Here is a 24,452-nt window from a genome sequence, read left to right on the forward strand (position 1 = left end):
TTTGTGGAACTATTTTGAAAATATATTTTCAAAATAGTTCGCAGCATATACACTGCGTTCTACTAATAGAGGCAGGGATTTAACGCAAACATATGGAAATGATAACATTAGTCGAATGGAAACGAAAATCTAGGAGATTGCATATTAGAAAAATCATCAATTCCATGTGGACTCACCCAACTTTATATCGAAATATCCTGTGTAGGTAAATTGAAAAGGTCGTGTATAAACACAAATATTTTGAAGACAGGTATTTATGATGGAACCAAAATAATTTTATTACACGACCTTTTGTTATTTTGTTATGTTCGATTACTTCATAAATGCAAATATTTGTGATAGGTAATTTATCACTTTGCTATAGGTATGTAAGTATAGTCTGTGCATCGATGTCAGAGATGTAAAATCGTTTGGATTTTGTATTCGTGGTATCGATTTCAATCAAGAAATGAAGTAGGTATATAGTTGTTACTGTTACTATTTAGTTGTGTGATTAATAGAATGTACCTAGGTAAATTCGGTATAGATTGTACTGTATCGTGTAAAATTTTACAATAAAAATTTCATACAAGTTTACATCATTCGTCAACTCAAGCGGATAAAAAATTGGCTGTATTTATTGGGTTGCCATGACTAAAAATAAAATAAGTTTATTTTAAAAATAATTGTAAATTGTAATATTTTGTACGTTCTAGCTAAAAAAATATAGGCAACGTTGAACATTAATGAAAAAAGATAGTCCTTGATTTCCTTCTTTGGAAATTACTTATTTTTACCCCAATAATTAATTTCTTCTTTCTCATTTAGAATTACAGATTTATCTATGTATATAAAACTTGGATACTATACCCTGTGGAGTACCTATATAGATTCCATGGTAGCGGATATCTCCATAATGACTTCCTGATTAGGTTACGGTTGACTGGCTGAGAATGACGAGATCCATAGAGCGAGTCCACAATTAGGTTAGGGTATACATAATTGACTAAAAAATATATGCGGAAGGGATATATAATTCTTATTTGTAGCGCTTAAAAGTGAATTTTTAATGAATTTGAGTAGATTGAAGCGCAACTACTACTAAAACTCATTAAATACCATTTTACAAATATGCCTTCGCTCACTACGCTTTACCAAAACATGGAATGTCTCAGCTGCGTTTCCTCACGCGCAAATTGTAAAAGCGAACAAACTACTTAGTAAGTTTCTTTTGTAGGGCCACAGATTACTTCTGACTCCCTACTCCTGTAGTAGTGGAGCACAGGAGACACTCTTCGCGACCGAGAAAGCACAAGAACACGAAAAACAACAAGAAGCATTAGTACAAGATGGGGCCGGGGATGTACTTAAGACAGAACTGAGTGGAAAATGCTCGTGGCAGAAGCCATAAGACTCATATAAGGTTGTAGCGTCGGAGAAAGAAATAAATGAGTTGTGACGATTTGGAAACAATTTGTTCCCACGTATTTTCCGATTTTTTTACATAAATGTGTTACAATGTGTTCACAAAATGAATTTAACTTTCTTATGCAATACATCCACAACAAGCTTCGTTAAAAAAGCTCAACAAACATGAATAAATAAAATCCAAAAATTCCGAATTTACAAATTTAAATTTTACTTAAGTATCTGAAGTGCAGTTAAATCTGTTTAATTCAGAATGTTACTAAATGTCTAACGGTCCTTATATTTAGTTTGATTCAGAGCTAGTTTGAAATTGTTTTACTATTTTGAGTCGTCTACTTTTTCCTATTTCTGACCAAAGATATCTTGCGTGCTTCTACTAACCCGCTTTTAAACAATTTCCTAACATGATGGTTTCCTAAGTTGACATAATGAGTAAAATTATCACATTTATCGAAAGTATGCCAAAAAAAAGTAAATATCCACAATTTTTCGTTGTACCTACTTAAAATATACGTATTCTAGGTATTCCTATCTTATGTATATTTTGATAGACATGATAAAGTTGAACGATGATAAAAACAACGCAGCCGTGGCATAGTCATAGCTGCACCAACATTGTCGTTTGTCACTAATTAACTATTACACTGGTTTCCTGGTATGACAAAATTTCCTGTCTTTACATATTTAAATTTTAAAATTACAATGTAATATTTTTAATTTAGGTAATAAGTATACCTTGCTGTTGGCTGTAGTAATAATTAGGTAGGTATTATCAATTACTTATTTCGATTATAATTTATAATGATAAATAAATTTCCTATATAAGTACATGTAAAGCAGCAACCCAACAGTTATATAAAACTCGATTTGTTTCTGCAAGCAATTTCGCCGAGCGCGTGCAAAAATGCACATCAAACTAGAACGATCGATATATTATTGCGATTTTATTTTTACCGTGAATCAAATGGCCAATTAAAATTTTAATCGTAACACGTTCAATAGATGATAATAATGTGAAGTCGGCCGTTAATTCTAATGCTCCATGGGTTTATGATTGAATGTTATTAAAGTTGTAGATATTAAAAGCTAAATGGCTGTATAAGCCAAAAACATAATATATTAGATAGATATGTAATTTATGAATACTTACAGGCAGATGCCAGTAAACCTGACGTTTAGTTGAGGATATGCTTTAGAATAATACCGGTAATATATCTACATTTGTCCATGCAAATTCATACTCTGAATATTTAATAAAATCTAGCAAATAAAATTGAATTATTACGTCCTATGATTTGAGGAAAATCATGACATAACGGAAAAAAATAGATGATGAATTGAATCTACCTAAAATAAGCAGTCTTCATCCTTGCTTGGAGTGAGACTGATATCTGCCTATGCTAAACTAGAAATAATACTAATCTATTCACAAATAAATGTATGATATTAAAGGATAAATATATAGTATTTACCAAAGAACTCGTTCAGCTCCAGTCACTAATTTCCTTGTTGATAGAAACCTGAAACAAGTAAAATGAAAATTAAACTATTGACGAAAAGTAAACCAGCATTTAATTTATTTTAATTTTCAGAGCCATCAGGTTTCCCACTGCTGGACAAAGGCCTCCCTCCATTCTTTTCATTTGGTCCGGTCCTGTGTTGTAGTTGTCCAGTTTTTAGAAAACTCACGATACATTTAGGTTAAAATTTTTTGAGACTTTGATTTTAACTGGGATTGTAAAATTTATAAAAGAAGAAAAAAAATCGTCACTTTTGTAATTTGATTATTAGAAGCCTCCGAATGAAATTGCATTTCATTAACAAACTACTAGTCTTAAGATAACTGTTTATTTCAGATATAAATATGTGAACATTTAGAAGTCATTTTTTTCAAAAATATCTCAATAACAAAAATATGTTCAATATACAGTTACAATAAAACATGAGCGATGGCTGGGAAATAGAAGGCAATTTGATCTATAAATACACTGGAATCGGTAGTTTCTCAACAGCAAACCCTCAATGGAACATATTGCACGGGTCAATAGCCAATTGACAAACGTTTCTTGTTCTCGATCCGATTATCGATACAATCGATGGTATCGATAAAATGGAACATGTTTGCAGATTGAATTGATGTTCCTGTTGCAGAAAGTGCTCACTAGTTCCTGAAAGCCTATCTACTACGAAACATACAAACACGTACTTTACACGGTGTCTCTTTTTCCCATATCGAGTACGCATTGGGTAAAAATAAGAGAATTCGTGTGGATGCAATGATATGCTACGTGTTTTATGTTTCATTATAGTCCCCCTGTATCCTATAGGTTAAGGAATTTAGTAAACTGGTTAACTGGTTCTATCATATTTTTTTCAACCCAACAGTAGTACATTATGAAAAGAAATAAAATCAATTTTGCTACTATATAGTCTAAATGAAATATAAAGAATAACGAAATAAAAAATAAACAAAACCAACATTAATTGCATTCCATCAATGATTTCCATTGACACAAATTCACGTTAATTTCATGATCTAGTCCAAACTAACTGCACACAGGTCAATTAGTTTGTATAGCAGTGCTAATTTCTAATTGCGCTAGAATTATAGCATTAACTATTGTTTATTTAAAGGTGTTTCATTTCTGACATAAATTGTTGCCTCTTAGTTAGCGCACGGCTCGATTCAATTGTTTAATGATCTCCAGGATCGAAGGGTATTAGTTTATTTAAATTTCTTTTCACTCAGATTACATTCTGAAAATGAAAGTTTGTTTTGTTACTATTTCCCGCGAAAATTTCTGGACGGATTTGTATTAAATTTGGAACACGGGCAGAATTAAATCTGGATCAGAGTACTTTTTATCCCAAAATTCATGTGGAAGCGGAGCCTCGGGGCGCAGCGTGTTGATCATAAACAAACTGGCTATAACAGTAAAGTTATCTAAACCTTTGCTGTAAGAGATAATGTTACAACCATACAAGATTGCAGCTGCTTTTAAGGCTTAATAAAGTTTTCAATTTTAATGCGTACTTTATTACAGGCAAAGAGAAAATAACCTTTTAGTATAAGACTTTAAATAAGTTAAAGTAAATATACTTACTTTAGCTTTCTAATAGAGGTATTTTCATTAATGATAAGTCTGTATTTACGTGTCGTATGTAACATAATATATCTATAGATAAATACATGTACTTATATAATTTAAATTTGTACTATACCTACCTGTTTTAAAAAATATTATCTAACTCACATTGAAATAAATTGTCTACAACAGTTATGAAACAACTAGCTATTACCCGCGGCTTCGCACGCGTATGTTTTCCACGGCAACAGTTGCTTTTTCGAGATAAAAGGTACCTATGTCCTTTTCCATAGTTCAAACTACGTGTATGTAAAATTTCAAGAAGACTAGTTGAGTAGATAGAGCGTCAAGAGGTGACAAATGAACAAATAAACTTACTTTAGCATTTTTAATGTGTTCAGATTAGGATAATGGATTCAAATTAGGTTATCCTAATCCTATTCCTTATGGAATAGGTAAAAATGTCTACCTACATTAGATAGGTAGACAGACGAAAAACATAGTACAGTATGTTGGTATACTGTTCCCGCACCCTCGAGAGAAATCTGATTATACATCAATAAATACATCTACGACAAAAGGGACAGATAGATATTGGTAGCCGAAAATAAAAAGAGACGCAAGATTTTGCAATAAGAGGTCGAGAGTGCAAGGGGGACCTGTTTCTCGATACGTAGTTTTGACAAAGTCATGTTTTCGTTCGTAAGGGTAATATTATTTCAGACATTCGGAGATTTTGGAGGATGGTCCCAGAATGGGAGGAATGATAATCTTGTGCTGGCGTCCCTAATCATAAATATGATATTGTTATGGTTATGCTTTGGATCGTGCTCCATGCCATTTTAAAATAAACTTCTCAAAGGACTATGGGCCCGTGAATTACTTCTAAAAGACAACATGACAATAATGGTAATGCCATAGTTATTTTACAATTACGCTTTCTACCCAAATCTAAACGAGTTGGAGCCGGGCAGACATGCAATGTGCTATAAAATCACGGCCCAGAAACCCAAAAGTAGCAGGAAGCCGTGAGTCACACATTTAACTATCCGTGGTTGTTCAGACTAGGCTCTCTGTGGTAGTTTCTAGATTCCTTTGTCTACGTTATATGGCATACGTATAGCTACTTTCTATATTTGGTCAACAAAATGTATAAGTATTTGTTTTTATTGACTTCCTTTCGCAGCTAAGGTAAATGAATATTTTTGTAAAAACTTTAAATCTTAACTACCTACTTTATGAAGACCTATCTATAAAGTTTTATCAAATACTGTATTAAATCTAATTCCAGAATGAAAACTGTGATTGATATGACAGTGTACTTATAATGTATAGTGTTAGAATCTTTTCCAAGATTATATAATACCAGTATTCCATTAAGAAATGTATATCAATGCTTACCTTGTAGGCTTTTCTGTATACTGTTATTTTTATAATGAAAAAAGTCGCATAATAAATAAAGCTGAAAGCATAATATATAAATAACCTCGATCGTGCGTCGCCATTATTAATGTCCAATCAATCAAATTAACAACTCTTCTATGTACTCCATTTGAAATTAGGACATCTACTTATGTATTTTCTTAAAGGTTTAAATCAGCCATAATTTACAAATAGACAGACACATAAATTCCAGATAATAATTTAATAAAATTAATTAATGGTCCTATAATGACGTAAGTAAATCACTGATGCCGCCAGGTGTCATTGGTAAACTTGTTCTATCGTCTAAGGAAGACCTTGAATGTATAAAAGACTCGTAAATATTATGCCTTTGTCTGACTACTAATGACTAGAATAAAACGATCACAATTATTAATTCGGTGGGGTTTAAGAGGTCGGTAAAATGCATCGTCTAACAAATGCGTTGAAAGACGTAACAGACGTGTGAAATTTAGGTTTCATTTCACACGTTTACCAGACTTTTAGCACTTTGAACAACTTTCCTACAAAGACCTGGTGTTAACAATCTAGAAATTGCAACTTATCATAAATCATATGACATTCAAACGAGACGCCCGATAAATGAGATATCAAGATGATAGTTTGAAACAATAGGATAACAAAGTAGATAAGATATTAAACAGAGAGCAATTTCTCTCCATTATATTATTCTTGGAACACAAATATCTTTACGTAGAGCAACAACCTTACATTGAAATGAAATAGGTATACATTTATCATTGTCTGTATTTCACAGAGTGTAACTACACATTGTGATACCGTTGTAAACTAGCCTCTACTTAGCTTATAAAGTTGACTACACTGAAAAAATAAAAAACTCGACAACGCGAATAAAGTTGTCATCTCAACTATGATCGTGTATTTCGATTTTTTGTGATAAGTATAAAATTGGTAGGAAAGTAGTACTTTTTGTGGTGTTAGGCACCAATTCTCAAGAGCAAAAGAAATGTTACCTCCACATTGAAAAACATCAAGGGCATCCGAGCCGAACAATTACTCGCCAAAATAAATGTTATCTGATTCTAAACATTCACAATGAAAGTATTGTTATGTCTGTCTTTTGTCAAGTACTTTGTAAAACTCAATGAGGGTGGGTTTTTGTGAAACACGGAACTGGGTGTAACGAATTACTATGCCAATGAATAACTGTTGGTATAAGTGTATTTGTCAATGTTTGCCCATAAAGTTATAATGTCAAAATAAAAACTTATTTGCACTATTTATTGTAATTGATCGTAGCATCACAAAGAAGACACTATTTACGAAAAATATTCATTAATTATTTTAATTTCTCTGAAGGCACCATTTATAATGGACACGATTGCTATATCCGATGTCAACTTTATTCATCGCATCAGTTCTAATTATATCGCCAATTATACCAGTGCTTCGGTTATGGCCGTATTTTTTGCGCAGCCCAAAACATTCGCGTTTGGAGTATATTAAATTACGCTGGCGACCACCTGGTCAGATTAAGAAAAAACACAGTACAGAAAAATAGCTCGTCTGTGTAGTTACACAGACGAGCTAATTTTAATTTATTTTTTTCTATCTAGGTATACCCACATATGTATTATCTATACCTACAAGAAATTTCTTTTCTGCACAAATTTTATGCGAGCAGATTTGGATGGCGAAACTCACTTGATTGCTAAAGAAGTCAGTTAAAAAATTACAAAATATCTTTGTTTGCCTGAAACTCTTCTATGTTCTTGTTTCTAAATCTATTCTACTCTAGATTCGTGGACCACAGCACAGCAGTTACTACCAAGCCAAATGTGCAAAATTTAGTTGGTATTTTTATTTCCTCTGATTATGCAGACCTCGTTTTTAATTGTGGTCTTTTATAAGGTAGCTTGTAATGTGGTATAGCACCAGTTCTGATGATCAAAACGGTTAAAATTTACACCTAGTAACAAAATAATTGAATCAGACAGCAAAGTGCTCAAAAGCACAAAATGAATAAAGGTCTCGTTATCTGATTGAAACGTCTCTTGGGTTTTTGTCGATTGAATTATACGCGTCATCTAATGTCACTGTCATAGTTGCCTTGGGAATACCACCTCGATCAGTGAATATTGAAGATTTACTCGAGAACGAAGATACGAAGCAGTCTTGCTAAAAACGAATGTAATGGATTTCGACATCGACGAACTGTAAATTGTTCTTATGTATGCGCCGGACAGCCATGGTAAAGTGAATTCCTTCCTATCAAACTACCATCCAGCGACAAACGAGTGATAAATTTTATAGAAAATTATCTTAAACACACATGATACTGAAGTTTACTTTAGCGGTTTAGCCACTGTATGACCTACATCGTTGTCCTTGTACTTAATTTAAGAATAGCGAGATGTTTAGCATAAAAACGAAGCAGGTGGTTTTAATGCCTAAGGAACTGGAACCAGTTTGGACAATATTTGCGGAGACAGTTGTGTCGCGGATCACGATCACCAGCTGTTCTATGTAAACTTTATAACCCAATTAAAAGGGTTGAAGGTTCAAATATGTTCCATAAGTGAGTTTCTGTGTCTTTGTCTAGAATCGTTAGCTGTTTGAAGACCATCAGAATAATAAACTTCTTCTTTATCATCATCTAGTTGATCATCGTCATATTAATTTGTTATAGGTATTATTTTATCATGTCATATTATTTACCTGATATATCAAGTCTATTCACTGGAGACTGGAGATTTATGATTAAGAGATATAACAGACGTGACAATGTTCACGTAGTTTTTCTTTGCCATCAGTAATAAAATATATAGAAGTTTGAAGATCTTATTCCTGCAGCATGTCATCATGAGGAATATTGTCCATATGCATTTTTTCGTATACGTTACTAATTTAATGATGTATGTGTGTATTTAATATTTATTTAGGACCTTAGGGAAGTTATGGCTCTGCCATCAGGATTACATTATTTCCCATTATAATACACTATAGGAATATCGGATCACATGTTATTTATTGTAATGTCAATAACAAAATTAGATTGCGTAGAGGACAAAATAAGGTTGGAATTGATTTGTCTTTCAACGAAGAGTTGAATTGATTAGTGTTTAAGGTTCAAGGTTTTCGTAAACAATTCAACATTAGGTGCAGTTTACACAGCATGTGATAAACTCTGAGTTAAATATAGCGGTCTAATGACGAAAACCATTAAAATAGTTAAACATATTAAAATCCTTCCAGTCATTGTCCTAATTGATGAGGCAATTTTTAACATCTTTATTGTTAAATGACAGGGTTGTATTGTTAATATATCCACACACAAACTCGTTATATCACTTGCAAAGTTACAAGAAGTACTAGATTATTTCATATATGTTGGAATAATGTATCTAAATCCATACTTTACAAGAACTAAGCATTGAGTTAGTCGACTTTATTGAAGTTATTTTAATGCCTTGTATCATATAACATGAACAACATCTAATATTGTATCACGTTCAATAATTTGAATTGAAAAGTTACCTTGCAGTCTGACCTCAAATTTCAACTGCATACATATAATTTGCACAAACAGTAACACAAACTGCCTATGTATCATTGATCGACTATTCTGCCTACTATTTACTTAATAAAAAACTTAACTTAAGTATTTTATGTATCAGCCTGTTATCTACGTTAGATGAGGCTAGATGAAGCATTATTGTTGTGGTTATTTGAAGGACCAAAAATGTTGTTTTATCTTTAAAATTGTATGCTAGTTTATATTCATTTCTATTTTTTTATCTATTGCTTTTTAAATTTCTTGTTGTACTGTATATAATTTATCTGTGACAAAAATAGACTCATAGCGGTCGCCAGCCGCTGCGTTTAACTATTATGGATGTTGGTTTGTTTTAACTGCGTCAAACAAAAGCCTGTTTCGACGTTAAAACCCAAAACCCAGTTGTTTGTGCTAATTTTGAGTTGTTCCAGGCATTGTTTGGTGAAACGTGGCGGTTGCGTATTGAGGTCGTCAGGCGTCTGCTATTCAATCCCTTTTATTATTTCCTGTGCAATCGAATTGAATGATAGCAGCTACAGTACGTTTAATTAGGCTTTTTGAGATTAATTAGGTTCAATGTATGATCATTGTGGTGTGGGCTAAAGATTTTTTAAATTATGTAATTTACTTACGGTTAATATTAAAGCGAACGCGTGCGAATGCTCTAACAACTAAAAGTTGAGAGAGATATAAAACCGTTAATTTTAGAAGATAACTACAGACACAATGTTTACAGCTTTTCGATTCCGTGATCCACTACAATCTACAATACTTCAATTACATGTATTACTTGGCAAATTTTCTTCTTATCGAGATGAAAATACTATATCATTAGGTGCAGCCGCAGGAATAGATTCTTCTTCAAGTCAACCATTACAAGGAACCTCAAAATGGAACGATAAAGTCCAAGTTTTATCTTTTCCCACAAATTGGAATTTTACGATGGCCTCACTGGCGCGAGCCTCGCTGGCATTGTGTCTAATGCCTGTAAATGCCATGACACCATAAATCGTGTCCCATGAAGCAACATTGTTACGTTCCGATACTATTAAGGCATCTATAGCCCTAAAGGCATCAGAGTAATGACCTAATTCTGATAGGTTACAGCCACTATACCAACTTTCTCTTCAGTTCTAAAACTCACGAAATGATGAGAAAAGTTGCGATAAAAAATGAGTCACATACGCGTAATCAAAATGAAAAATCCACGCAAATTTTACATGGATTTTGATAACAAATATTGTGCAATACGTAAGTTTTGAAGCATAACCGTAAAATGCATATATTCGAATAGAAAATATTTCAACTGGTAAGGGAAATCCACAGATATAAAAACTTTACATTGAAGGGGAAATCGAAAAATTCTGATGATGATGATGAGATGTGTAAATATAAAATATTAAGATATACAATAACTAAGCTATACAAAAAGTAAATCTAGTCTAAATAAGGAAATTTTAAATGTATTCAGCAATGTTGCGCAATTTTTTGAATAGTTGTGAACATCAAAGTTATAGGTGTATAAAGAAACAATTTTGGTGTTTTATACTCGTGAATGTAGGTCAGAGTGTGTCAGGCCGTAGATTAACTGCGGCAATAACAAATTTGTTTGCCAAACTTCATTGCGTTTGATCAGAGTTTCCGGCGATGTATCCACACCATTCGTTTTTTAAACCTGTTGCAGCAGTGATAAAACATCTTACTTTTGGCTCAACACAACACTCAATGTTTCCTTATCTATTTAGAAGTGTTTGCAACAATATATCTGTTATGTAGGTACCTATATGTCCTAAAGCAAACGTTTGTTTAAAAATAAAATTTGCGTCAAATAATACAAGTAAACCGTAGCTGTGGTTCGCGGAACATTTTGGTTTTGGGATGGTATTTTGGCATAACTTCAACTCAAACATAGAGATGCCAATAAGTAGAAAAATAACTATCCTATTATAGTAATGCCTTTTAAGTATGCAATAGTCATATATACGAATACAGTACATGAGACACCACGAGATGAGGTGTGAAGGATGCCTATTGATTAGACGAAAGATGACGCGGTCACCATGTTTAGTGTAAGAGGTGCGAAGTGTGAGGTCTTAAGTAGTTTTGCAGGCGATACATGTAAAAAGAATGCTGAATTTGGACACATTCAAATCCTAGGTTGAAACTGAACAATTGAAATTGAAACTTGAGATTGTATAATTATTGCTAAGTACATATTGTTTGGTGTAATAAATACCTATGTATGTATGAAATATAATTACTTCACTTTATTTTTTGTTGTTAATATTATCTATATTATCGTAATACGATAATATCTCGGCAGGAACGTTTTGTTATCTCATAATGTCTAAATTTAAATTTTCTTTTTGTGATTTTACAAAACATTAAATAAGCAGCAGACTTAAAAAATGATCATGATCGTCATTATCTCCATCTATAAAAAAATAACCGTTTTTGTTTTATTATAAACAAATGCGTTTGCTTATCACCATGACAACGATTTTCAAGGGTATTTTGTCAATGACTCTTACCAACATTGTGGCTGCTAACTTTACAAAAAATCTAAAAGCAAACAATTCAGAAATACATTATGTGAAAAGTTTTAATTTGGCGAATATCCAAAAAATATAGTGTAGTCGCATTAGACTCGTAAATACGTAATGGACAGTTCATAATATAATAATATTTAAATTAGTGCGCGTATTAATTTTAATATTGATATATCATGACCGACATCACCGACATGATATATCATTTGTGATTATGACTTGTGTAATAATTATAAAGCAGCCGGGATTCCTTTTACTGGTGTTTTAACAATAAACTGTAAAAGTGATTTAATAAAAATTTTAAATTACGATATGTATAAAATGGTTGGACTGGACACATAGTTATATATATATATATATATATATATATATATATATATATATATATATATATATATATATATATATATATATATATATATATATATATATATATCAGTTGATTATATATATTTATATATATATATATAATCAACTGACCGTGAAGTCTTCGGTTTTATTAATATACCTATAGATACTGCTGGTTGAATTAAAAAATAGAATAGCAAACATAATTATAAACCTATAGTCTAAAAACTAAGGTTGCCGAAGTAAGTACGAAGTGAAGAAAGAAAAAAAAAGTTGAAAGGAGAGCCTGTCCTTCCACAGTCTCAAATGAACATAGATAGACATAATTTTATTAAACATCGGATAGATTTCAGTGTTTGGATTAATTAAAGGAGATAACCAATTCAAAGCTTCCAAGGTCGAAATAATAAAGCATTTTAGGGATGACGTCAGGTAGACGGCTGTAAATCAGAAGGCGCCAAAATGATATCCACTAATTTGAACGCCGCAAACGAGTTTCGGGACCTCGCACATGTTTAGAATAATATTAGTGGTTACTGGAAATATAATGATTCTATAATATTATGTATTTATTCCTGTTTATAATGTACTAACCACCTATTAACACTTAGCACCAATGACAGAATATTAAATTAATCCATTCTGATTGAGAAAATGAAGGTACTTTTGTTTGCAACACTTCTTCCTTTTTTTTCTTTTAAACCCGGTACAATATTATGTGTTGGAGGTTTCTTATATCAATTTAACTGATCGATAATATGTATGTGACAAAGTTTCTATACTTATAAGAAAATTGTGTTGATTTTGTCACAATATGGTCTCAATATTATAAAGGAATTTGTCTCGAACTTTGCTGTTTTTAAATACGTTCCACATTATAATGCTTTATTAATAATTATGAAGACCTTATTATAAATAAATTCTCCATTTATTTTCCCTTTATTTATCGTTTATTTTGAATAGATTTGATTAAATTTTCAAATGTTTGATAAAAATTTACCCAGAACTAGAACAATGTTCTTGTGTGTTTACCATCTGTTTATCAAAACTTCAATTTAATTAAAGGTTACGATTTTCAAATTGTTTCATGCATGCCAGTTCACGCTACTAACTCAATGTCATGGTGCGCATGAGTGTGAGACGAACGAGCAGAAACTAAACACCTTCTATTATTGTTATTTGGTGCGACCAAACTAGTTCTAAGTCTAACTACCTGGCTAGGCTACCTACCTAAACATAATTTAGATAATCAAAGTGGTCTCATTGCAATAAGGAAAAAAAAGCCGTTCTATATAATATTCTTGAGATCTAAGCTAAGTAAAATATAGGAAAGTTTGTTTATTGATTATCAGTATTGAATTTTTTTTGGAATATAGGAAAGAATATAAACACACTTTTTTATCCAGGAAAAAGCTTAAACATACTACAGGCTATTACTAAAATGGAACTTGTGTAATTTTAACTAATCGAGAAATATTTATCAACATAAATTTTAACGAATTGAAATATGATTTACCTAATGCTACAAATCATTATTTATTAAAAGAAACTAGCTTTTACTCGTGGCTTCGCCCGCCTTAATTTCCGGAATAAAAAGTAGGTGGTACCCTATGTCCCTTCTCCATACTTCAAACTACATGTATGCAAAATTTCAAGAAGATTGAGTTGATAATGCGAAGTTAACAAACAAACTTACTTTCGCATTCATAATATTAGTTAGATACCCATACTTATAAGTATAAAACAATAGAACTGATATACGGTGAGCCTTCTTTACAATTGTCATTAGTAGAGTCATAGTCCGGCCAAGTTGTCAGAGTTGACATGGTAGAAACGGCAACAACGTCATCGATTAAAATAAATTTATGGCCAAGTACTCAAGCATTAAAGTCACGAGCTAAGTATTAAATCTTACCGCATGCGCATGCACTGTATTGGGGACGCTACGAATGCTCCAACTGGCATTAATCAAATGAAACCAATTAATTCTGCAGCTGTGTATTCTAATTGATTTGACTGATTAGAATTTGCGTCTGTTCATTTGTGTTCTATATTGGGAATTGTAATTTGCTCTGTAATAGCATTATATTTTTTTTTTAGTACTATGTATGAAAGCCAACAAAATACTGAAGTACTCCATAAATTGATTGAATATATAATTAATGACATTCAAATAATAGTGTTTTTATATGATTATATTCAACTTCATATTAAATAATAATGAACATCTTTAAGTATAATTCATTTAAAAAAAAGATAAAACCTTCGTACCTACACCGGAAAGCTAACATACTTCTTGGCTTCATTGAACGACGTTTAAAATATTCCCAACGTCGATTTCTCTCCAATCAGGCATGCATACCAATACGTGATTGATATTTTATTTATTGTATAGCATCATAGAATTGAAATAGATACATTCCAGATATTTTTAATGCTTATCTCAATTTTATTCGATCTATATTATCTCTGGTTTTAAGTAGAATTTGATTATCTATACAGTTTTGTTGTGTTTCAAATTGGGACTTTTGTGAAAATTTGCGTTTTCTGAAATTACATTAACAATGTGCGCTTGAAAGAAAATAATAAAGGAATTGTAATTTGCTATCTGAATTCTTCCTCATTACATTACATCTATGAAATTAAATACGATGATTTAGACGTGAAGTGAAGATTTCATTTGCCGCAGTTCAAGAATCTTGCTTAGACGAGTCGAGTGGCCTCCATCACTTGCTTAATGTTTACATTATTACTTATTGCCGCCGACGCGTACAGAAATAAAAACATACGCCCACAATAACACAGCCACGTTAGGAATACCCAATTTTCATTAGTTACCGAGCTTTCAATGGTTATTCGATTCAGTGGTGTTACTAAGTGCAACTGGTGTGACCGCAAGCGGTTTGGTTAATCCGTGCTGACTATGAATGGTGGTTTTGCCGTCTTCTTCACAATCTTTACTTTAGAGCGAGACGATATCAACGTTAACATTTCACAGAGAGGCTGCGAGCAATGCTGTACAAAGAGCCGTACTGTATTTAAACTTTCTTTTGTTTCCTCCCTTCCTCCAGGCATGTAAGAGGTAGTAGGTTTCATTTTATATTGAAATGTGTATGCAATGCATGCAGGCGTTTCTATCGCTGCAATTTCCATAAGAGCTACAACTGTATCTAATGTGTATGTAGGTCCTGTACTTTAGAAAATTAGTTGACATAGTTGGTTACCTTTTTCATATTATTATGGTTATTCTTCAATATGTCGGGCTATATAATGATATAGCCCGTCTAATGAGATGTCACCTGTTTTTCAACTAGCATCTCGGCAATACAAATGATTGTTGGGATGAGGTTTTTTTAAAGAAAATCAAGCATGACCACGCCATTGTCTCGCCGATTCTTTGAAACGGCTCATCGCAAATCAATGCGGTATCATCTTACGTAAGATCAATCAACGCAATGAAAAGATGGCTGCTTTTTTGTGGTTTCCGGGACGAGGGGATGCCAGTGAAGTTCCAAGTATGACACGGTATTATACTTACCTGCCACAAAAAATAATACAGCACACTTCCTTCGAATATTGTAGTCTAAATACGATTTTGTTTTGGATCGAATAACTTGGGAAACTTGGTGGCTCAGTGTGAAGCGACGCAGGTAAATGTTTGAAATTATGGACCATTTAAGAGTTGAGAATTATAATTTTTTGTAGTGAAGCTTCTAAATCAAGATAATTCTAAATTTACTGTCTGTCGAAACATATATGTACTTATAGCCACTAATGATATGACGCATGTTTGCAGTAATTTTATTCATATGTCTGATAACTTCACGAATTCACGAGGATTTTGGATGATACTTATTTTTCGTCCAAGAAATTTGGGGTTGTTGAATCCTTCTGTTTGTTTTAGTCTGCACCTTATCATCGCAGAGTAGGTACTTAAGGATCAAAACACCTTGTTTGTATAGCCTCAGTGTTTGAACCGAATATTCCGAGATAAGGAATGTGGACTTGCGATGCTTATAGTCGCACCTTCACACTTCACAAATAATTTTCTAAACGGATCTTCAACTTAACAAAAGTTTCTCCAGTTTGTCATTATTGTACATCGACTGTAGGAATGGCTTTTGTTAGTCGATAGTAAAACTAAAACGGAGTAAAATATGATTTTACTGAAGTATTTTTATCTTGTTCTTTATTGTCCTTGTCACTGCCAATCTTACTACCAGAGTAGGTATTAGGTGAATGTAGTTGGTTCTATATATATGAATATCCCACGAAAACAAGCAATTGAGGTTATCAGCCATCAAGATAGTACGTCTACTTGTAAAACTGGAAAATCTTGCCAACATTAGCATAACCTATTACTAGAAATCACTTAAGTGCATTTTTTGTTCACAATCAGTCAAACATAGAAAAACAATAATAGGTACTTTATACTGCTAGATATAAGTATATTTATAAGAACTATGCAAATATACATTAATAATTTTAACAACAGAAGTACAACATTGTTATGTTGTGTACATAAATTAATAAATAATAAGTCAATATTTAATAATAAATAAGTTGTGAGGATATGATGTCCAGCTAGATGAGGATTGGTTTACATTATGTAGGTATAACTCGTACAAATATGTTCGGTCTATATTCTTGAGTGTTATACTTAGTCTAAATTGTAGTTTCTGCATACAGCACCTAGATTTGACCAGGAGAGAAAAATATAGAGAATTTAAGGAGAAAATTTCGATGGGCGAAATGAAAAACCGAAGCGATCGGAAAACCCAACTGATCTGCTGATCAGTTGGGAAAAGTAAAGCTGCTGATAAAGTATCTGATCTGATAGTCCATATGTAACATATAGTATTAAAAATGTATTTGATAAGGTGTTGATGAAGGTGTTGGCTAACTGGCCAATTACATCAAGCAGATTTATACAGCAGGAAAGTTTATCTCTCCGGTGAAGGAAAACATCGTGAAGGTTAGGTTAGGTTTTTCAACAAGATATTTAGTTCGAGATTATATTTTGACAACATCTATTATCAGATCTAACGTCGAAGCTCAATGCAGGTTATTTTTTTTTTAATGCAGACGTGTGTATCATTATTATTAAAATTTGGATGTCGAGGCACGTGACACTTGATTATTTAGTCATCAACATTGGCTTCGCGGTCACACATTTCAAACTTGAATATTCGGTCATAAATAGACAGCTAATAACCAGTTTGTCTGAACTCAATAACTGATAGACGTGCCGCGTCTCACACAGTACTCGTACTTATATTTCATTTTTAATAATTTTGTATTTTGAATATGTGGTCTGCGGGAATTATGTTTGGACGGTTTTGACGACCTCGGTGGCGCAGTGGTAAAGTTGAACTGGGTTCGATCTTTCTGATTGATCCGGGTCTTTGATGTTTATCTATATATGCATTTGTTTTAAAATATAGTATCGTTGAGTTAGTATCCCATAACACAAGTCTCGAACTTACTTTGGGGCTAGCTCAATCTGTGTGATTTGTCCTAATATATTTATTTATTTATGTTAAATACACCCGTATATCTATTACTAAACTAAGTCAATTGCTTTGTTTTACAATTCAGTAATTTCTCTACATACTTATGTACTTGCGTATTAGTTTATTTTATATTTATATTATATATTTCTTGCAATGTTTTATTTATATGTATATTTATTTAGTATCTGACTATTAGTGTTAAACGTTTCGATATGTATACGATTAAAACTTATTTTTAAAACGTGTGTGCTATGTGGTTTTTAAAACGCTCTGAACCCGCATATGAATACCCAATATTAGAATGTTAGCATGTGTTTTTCCAACGATTACATCAAGTAGTTATTATTTGAATAAGCGACTTTGCAATAGATTAACTACAACGCTACAACGTACTTTACCCAAGACTGTTTAACAATGTGTCATATAAATTTTCTGAACACATTGTAATAAATATATATAGAATATGAACAAGGAAAAAATTTTAGGTAAACCATTCTGGGAGTTATATCATCTAGATTTTTTGTACCGATCAATAGCATTGAAATGACAAGCGGAAACGGAACTGTGAGTAAGACGGCCGGAACTGCTTCTTTCATTGACGTCACAGTCAGATGTAAAAATCCAAGGCAATGTAAGGCAAAGCAAGGTAAATGAAAGTGATTTCGATGCACTAAGATGCAGGCGATTCCAATGAGTAACATGTACAGTCAACTGCACATGATGTTACTCGACATGGACATGGTACAGCGGTCATAGCGGCGAATTTGGAATGGACTTGAATCATCGTTGTTAATGATATCTATATCAGATGAATCGTAAAGACAAATAAAGCGAAAGCATGAAAGAAACCAGGATACTGTGTCAGCATTACATTTTCAGCCTGTTAGCTCTGATTGTTTATCTCTCGTGAGGGTTGTCTAGTGGGGTTAATATCTAGAGTATGACCATAATAATATGTTTGCTAAATATATGAATTGTTTGTAGAACCCGTAACAGTATGATGGGGATTATAAGATCTTCGGTTTATATAACCTAAATTGATGTGCAAGCTTTCAAAGATCTATTACGACTTAAAGTGGATTTGATTGAAAATTAGAAGGATCACATTACAAACTCCTTAATTAAACATTGGAAAAAAATAGTTTCTAATGCCAATTAGCATAGAAAAAGTTGAACTAATATTGTTAATAGCTTTTAAATTAATTAATCGTCTAAGAATTTCCTTTTAGCTTCACATGGCAACAATTTTCCAAATAACTTCCTTATAAGAAAGACTTCACATGGAGCGGCGCGGTGTAAAGATCTGCAAGGCTGCATTCCTTTTACCTCGGAATGCACATTGCGTTTCTCGGAAGGGATGCACGTCCATTCCTGCGATTTTAATTTTAGTCAGCAATTCTTCTTTGTTACCTTTTTCTCCTATTGTATGTGCCATTGTTTCAGTTTCAGCGACATTTCAAAAATTTTCAACAGCTCGTACTTCTTTAAATTGCTTTTCTTCTAAATGTATCATTTACTTCGTTATATAGATATGAGATTTTGGTATTTACTGTGTCTCCATCATGGAAGATCAGTTTTAGACTTGGGAGACTTGAGCCAAAAAATGGGTTCTAACTAGAGTTACATTTAGGGTTATGTGGTTTGGAACACATATTTTTGAGGAATCTGCAAATTTTGCGGCGCATTTAATATTTTTCCTAGCTTGAAGTAAGCAATTAGTATCTCGGTGATAACAAACATATTCTTGGTGAGCTGCGTCATTTCTGTAGTTGCCTTTGAATTTATGAAGATGCCATGTGGTTACATGACATATTCAGCAATTTAATAATCGTTCTGAAGGTTTTGAATTATTATAATGAGGTGAAATTTTTAGTTTAGTCAAATAAAGTTAATCTGAAAAATTTAATTAAATAATTTCTTTATTTTCATAAAGATTCGTGAAAACAATAAATAAGCGGAATCTTTTCCCGTTGAAAACGATTCACAATAGATGATTCATAAATTACTTTCTCACAAAAGTATTCTTGGAAATTCAATTAAGGTCAGGTAGCCTCAGACCGAAGAAATAGGGAATATTTTGTGGAGATCGTTAATTACAGTTCACATTTTTACAATAGTGTGATTTATGAGTATGAAAAACATAGATGTTAACTTAAAAACTAAAGTATAATATGTAAGTAGTGGACACCACACCTATCTGGAATTCCTGGGTTCGAATCCCAGCGCGGGAAAATATTTATACCTGTGCTCACAAATATTTGTCTGCGGTTCTGGGTGTGTTGTGTACAAGCTAAGTGCTTAGTATGGGCCGTTAAGTATTGTCCATTTATTTAGTTTCAAATAAGTAACTATGTGTTTACAAAAATGAACGTGAACTTACTATCCCCATAGCTTTCTATACAGTAGACTTAACTTTATGTATATATGTAATCACGCACGTCTAGCCGTCCGATTTTAGCTATTGATTTATTTATCAAGCTTTCATGCAATTAGATCAATACTTCACGATCCGTCAATCAAATAGGTACCTACTTACATAGTTTATATTTAGTATTTATCTGAAGCATCCTTAAATTTCAGCTTGACGCAGTTTTTCCTCATTTCTATTAATATTTGCAAGTAAAGGATCCAAATCCTTTTAATATTTAAATCTCCTAGTTCTGAATGTCTATGTGCCGTTATGCGATTGATATTGTATTGATATTCAAACAAACAGACAAAGCTATTGACAGGAGTATTTATGCATTGCCGGAAAGAATACAATAGTTGTTTAATTTATGTTAAATCAGACCACAAAAATCTTTATTATCATATGTTTCTGCTCTACTGGTTGTATCACATTGACATAATGACAAAATATTTATGATTGATGATAAAAGTCATATTAAATAAAACTTATATAAAATGTAATTAAAATTCTTACTCAAAAACTGGTACGTTAGGATTGTAGATAGTTCTTCGTGTAATAACTGGTGTGTTTATTTTCTGCTACTGAACACGTGTGCGTTATACAATCATCAATGTTTATAGTTAGAGGTACGGATAAGTTATTTACTTTATTTTATAGAATAATATGTAATCTTAATACAATTATGATCTAAGAAGATTATCGGATCAACATGGTCAAATATGTAACAGGAAATTATAGAAATAACGAAGAAAATGAGAAAAAATACATGCAATATTATTTGACAGAAACCCACATACAGGCCACGTAGAAAAAATATGTTTAAGTTAATTTCAGCATAATTAACCAGGATATCAGGACTAATAGAAAGTGTAATTTACTCTTCATCATCTATTGTAATGATGTGTCATCATGTCATGGTCAGCTTGCATCGAACAGTTATGTGACTGGTAAAATGAACCTTATATATTTTATTCAAAATATCTTCTTGAATGGATCGCTATTTGTAGCCACATAATTTCAGCATTTATATTTGAAAGGTTTAAAACCCTGTATTTTCTGTACATGTGTATTTGATGACATTCAATTTCAGGAGAATATCTTATTAATGCATTGATGTTATGATGTCAAGTCTTTTTGTTAGAAAAGTTTGTATGACACCTGGACAACTAACATATTTGAATTTCACACCGACGGAGATTGCAACTAAACTAGAAGGGCCTGTAGAATACAGGCAACTGTGAAAGCTTGGGTAATTCCTATAACTTACGTAATCGAGGGACCAGATATTTTAATGACATCGTTGTTCACAACTGCATAATTATTAGCTAAATCATCAACTGACTTATTGGTGTCAATACGTTTACGATTTTATTAGGTAGGTACTTTATTACAATACCAAAAATATTTGTTACTATTTTATTAATGTCTAATAAAATATTTAGATTTTTGTAACAGTTAAGGATTCCTTAAACAACATTCAAGGTTGCGTTATAAAACATAAACGGTTAGGTATTATGAAAGCACAACCATTTAAGAGTGTAATATAAATAGGCCAACTAAGGAGATGATGCGTTTGAGTGAATACAATGTGAGACAATAAAACACGAGTAGGTAGGTAAGTAGGTACCTAGTTGAGTATGATAATACACGTAAAGTAATGAAATATGAATTCAGTCGCGAGAGATAAGGCACTGAGCCTCGAATGAAGGTATTACCTAAGCCGTTTTATCGTGCGCTATTACAAGACAAACAGAGCCATCCAGAACACAAAGAAACAGAAACTTTGTTTTCGAGAAGTCGTAGTTGTCACATAAACAACACAATTCACAAACAAAGAGCACAATCACGTTTCACAGAGCACACTGCACGATTTTACCAAAAATCACACTTTAGATATATAAGATGTTAGTTTGTATAGATGTGGAGGGTGCGCAGGCGGCGGAGGCAGCGCCGCTCGCTGCGAGCCTCCGTCACACCGCCCTCGATAAATTCCTTGCATAAATAAACTAGAAAGCTTTATCGCACGAATCTTCTTTTTTAACACTCACTCCGCGGGAAATCACTGCTTCCAAACAACTTAAAAAGTAAGTTTCTTACCTCACACTGCGCAGTACCGACGTCCTAATACGATCGACGAAGGGAAAAACGAGCGAATAGCAGACACAGTCACGTTCACAGACACTTGGAGAGTAATGGCGCCCGCTGGTTTGTTCAGTCCGACTCGTCGCTCGCTGCCTGTCTCGAGGCTTGTTTGCTCAGTGACGCGAGGCTCCACTCTTTCGTCCTTGTCTACGTCGCACAATCGCTCGTTAGCGAGACAGAAACAACCATATTTCAACTACTCTATAGATATACTATACCTGTACCGTGCTGTGGTGCAGCAAGCAACCTACAATCTACACACCGGTGCGTTGAACAATGTCGTCACGTCTCATTTGCTTGCGTTACAAAAAAAAATATGCAAAATTGTTATTATAACTATTATTTTTGGTAATATGTGACTGTAAAGAAAATGAATCACGAAAAAATATTTTATATTGTACAAGCAGTGAAGCTAATCTGAATAGGTACCTACCTACCTAACAAGTCACATGACATGTTTTTCACAGTTTTTCATCTCTTAAAAGAAATGCAGCATACTATTCGATCGTACGCATATAATAAATAAGTAGGTTGAAGCCAGGTCGTCGATAGGTACATACAATATGGTTACAAGTTACGAACAATGATGTCATCTGGCAAATATATTCTACATGATTTTGCATAGAGCATGAAGTATTATGACATGACAATGCTCTACCCACCTCTACTTACGTGCATGACTCTTTCTATATAATACGAATTTTTGAGTTTGAATTGATTTAATTTTTTATTGACTCATGAATCAAAAACTCTGAAGTTTTTTTTGAATATAATAAGAAATCATTACTAAAATTTGTTGAACTAAACCAAATTTGAAAACAAATAAAAAATACTAAGTACTAGAAATTTCTCTTAAAAATAAAATGTTCAGGAAACTAACAACACTAGAGTCATCTGGTAGAGTTGATGTATTTTAGTTAGTTATAGTTAAGGCCTTGCTTCCAAAAGTGCTAATACTATTTTGCTTCTGAAAAGCACTAACATTACGTAAATGCTTTGGTTTGTTGTAGATAGATGGCGCAGGCATCATAATCAGACATTTTTGTCCAAAGCTAGCAATGTTGAAGTGGGGTACTCAGGATGGCCAAGTCGCACAAAAACGCAATTATATTTACTTTTTCTTTGTATAATGCTGGCTACAAGCTATCGCCGAACTCAGGCATATGCTGACGCGAATGCGTGAACATTGCGTGTTAGTATGAGTGCATTTATTTATCACAATGAAAAACCAGCAACGTATACCGAATATCCGCCAAAGTTTGGCAAATTGTTCGATCACAGTGTGGAGCGGACATAATGAAAAACAGCATAGGCTGAATCCGCCATAGCTTGGTGAAATTCCCTTATATATATATCTTAATAATAAATATTCCCAACATTCATCATCATATGAAACCATTTTGCGGGCTTTCGTTCTTATGGAATGCACGTCCACCTCTATTAAAAAACTATAATATCCATAATTTAAATGCCCGTATTAATTGATTTACTAAACTAGTAACAGTGCAAGGGTGAATCAGTCGCGAAGGATGATATGCATGTTAATGGTCTGACAACTAGGGATGCCAACGACGAAAAAGTATGAAAGCGGAACTTGGGCTCCGATGCCCAACGGCTGAGGAAAAAACTGGGAAAACTCTCGAATGAGGGAGAGGTGTTTAGTCAGGTACCTCTACTTTATACTGTTCGCTCTGAAGTCCACTAATTAAGTGTTTAGAAATGTCACTACGGTAATCAATCGTTTGTCCGCTCTAGCTTATTAACTCTTCGGCTACTTTCGAATTTACAGAAGTTGTACTATTAGTTTAAGGGGCAATAAATTGGTATGAAACTGGCAATTCCATACATCAACGTAGCCCGCCGTGCCATACTGTAATCAGCTGTGAAATATTAACTTATCCAACAAACGGGTGCAATGAATTGGATAGAGGCGGCATTTTGGATTTTTTAAAATCCATATTTATTAATTTATTAAACTTAATTGTTCCAAGATAACCATTAGGATAAACAGAATAAAATGTGGGGCGAAAAAAGGAA

The 24,452-nt window shown here is 32.9% G+C and overlaps 1 protein-coding gene across 1 annotated transcript in view; it reads right to left on the reverse strand.

The window, feature by feature from the left end:
* The window catches only part of Gp150, a 29,357-nt gene extending 6,672 nt beyond the window's left edge, over positions 1 to 22,685 (reverse strand). Inside the window, exons 1-2 of the mRNA XM_053759790.1 lie at positions 22,371 to 22,685; positions 2,880 to 2,927 (exon numbers count right to left, since the gene is read on the reverse strand). The gene's annotated coding sequence lies outside the window, so the exon portion shown is untranslated. The remainder of the gene's footprint in view (positions 1 to 2,879; positions 2,928 to 22,370) is intronic.
* Between the last annotated feature and the right edge of the window lie 1,767 nt (positions 22,686 to 24,452).

Source organism: Plodia interpunctella, chromosome 2 (assembly GCF_027563975.2).
Source record: "Plodia interpunctella isolate USDA-ARS_2022_Savannah chromosome 2, ilPloInte3.2, whole genome shotgun sequence".
In the NCBI taxonomy this organism is placed as follows: domain Eukaryota; kingdom Metazoa; phylum Arthropoda; class Insecta; order Lepidoptera; family Pyralidae; genus Plodia; species Plodia interpunctella.